General features: G+C 45.2%; 1 pseudogene; it reads right to left on the bottom strand.

Moving 5' to 3' along the window:
- Positions 1-801: 801 nt before the first annotated feature.
- On the bottom strand, positions 802-919 carry LOC126177446 (5S ribosomal RNA; annotated as a pseudogene).
- Positions 920-1,892: the final 973 nt, after the last annotated feature.

The raw sequence follows: 1,892 nt of genomic DNA, 5'->3' as shown, positions 1-1,892 counted from the left end.
ATAGGAACTGGTTCCCTGTCACTGGTCCTGCGTTTATCAAAGACAGAAAAGCTTGGAAATCGTTACTGGTAGACTATGTTTTTATTTGTGGTGATGGAACTTTGAGACACACTTTCAAATCGATATTCGTTAAACTTCCTCAAGATCAAGTAACTCCGATTCGACGTTACAAAATCTTGGCGTCACTAGTTCAGCAAGGTATTTTGAGCAGAAATGATAAAAAAGAGCTGAACAATTACAAGTTAGAAGACATGATGATGACATGATGAAGTCCCATACTCCATAACAGAGCGTAGGCGACTATGCGAGAGACCCGCACCGCCGTAATAGGCAAGGTACTTGTGGAGGTGGTTTGCCATTGCCTTCCTCCGACGATAATGGGGATGAATGATGATGATGAAGACGGCACATCAACACCCAGTCATCTCGAGGCATGTGAAAATCCCTGGCCCCGCCGCGAATCGAACCCGGGACCCCGTGCTCGGGAAACGAGAACGCTTCAGTTAGACGACAGAAATACGAGTAAAATTATCATCGCTGAATGAGTACTGGATATTTTTTTAAAAATTTCAAATGTATGTGAATGTATGTTATTAAAAAAAAAAAAACTCCGTCTTCAGGCCACGAGTGGCCTACCGGGACCATCCGCCCGCCTTTCATTCTCGGTGGAGGATGCGGGGAGGGGCGTGGGGTCAGCACACCGCTCTCCCGGTCGTAAGATGGTATTCTTGACCGAAGCCGCTACTATTCGGTCGAGTAGCTCCTCAATTGGCATCACGAGGCTGAGTGCACCCCGAAAAATGGCAACAGCGCATGACGGCCTGGATGGTCACCCACCCAAGTGCCGACCACGCCCGACAGCGCTTAACTTCGGTGATCTCACGGGAACCGGTGTATCCACTGCGGCAAGGCCGTTGCCAAATGTATGTTATATATACATAAATAAATGACTTTCAGAACTAATGAATTTCATGTTCGCTTCGCTCGCCCCTCTTCCCAGCTTCCTCTGCTGGACCAGATGCTCGTCTCTCATTTTCAGTTAGTTGGTGATCGATCCCATGCATGAACTCTGCCCATCCTTTCAACCATTGGTTGATTAAAACCTGTTCATCTTTGCAACAGTAATGATATTTAAAGGAATGCTGTTTTCAAAATGTGATCAGCTTGCTGACCAATATCCGTTTCTTTTTGCTTATGAAAGTCCGACGGTCTTACAGCAAGGTTTTGTGGTTGCCTCGATTGTTGATAGAAATCTTGCAATTCTGCTATGCAGTTTCTTATTTCACGTGTCAGAATTCACGCTTTTTCCCAACAAAACTGCTCATAGGCTCGTGAGCAACCGCTTCACATCCAGTGACGACTCATCATGGTGCGACAGGCCTATAAAACATCGTCCACGTCATATCTATCTGCATATCACACTGTTGCTTGGTCGGCAGTGGGAAGTCTCTTATTCTGGACACAGAACAAATAGGCCCTATAGCATTGTCTTTTAGAGATGGGCCTGGCTAGTTTCAATGTTTTATACCAAGGCTGGAGCAGATCTCCACCTTGGCTCCTACAGAGGCCCAGAATTATTTTAGATTTGACGAATTTTAAGAAGTGTGGTACTCCCAGTTCTACGTTTGAATATCTGTAAAAACATTTTAGATAGGCATCACAGTTTCACTGTTGTGTATACAATTCCAACTAGAGATACACGACCAACTGCGTTTCCTACAGCGGTGGGGGAAGAAAGTGCCACTCTGCTGGCTACCAGAGCACATGGGAATTTGGGGAAATGAATGAAATGGCCGACAAAGCAGTTTCTGCTGAAACGGTTAGGTTGAGCTACTTACGCTATTAGGGTTATTGCAAATTTTGGTGACAAACATATCAGTAAATTAGCCTAC

The sequence above is a fragment of the Schistocerca cancellata genome, chromosome 3, assembly GCF_023864275.1.
Source record: "Schistocerca cancellata isolate TAMUIC-IGC-003103 chromosome 3, iqSchCanc2.1, whole genome shotgun sequence".
NCBI classification, from domain to species: Eukaryota; Metazoa; Arthropoda; class Insecta; order Orthoptera; family Acrididae; genus Schistocerca; species Schistocerca cancellata.
Note: the sequence above shows the minus strand (reverse complement) of the source record. Positions and strands in the feature narration are given on the sequence as shown.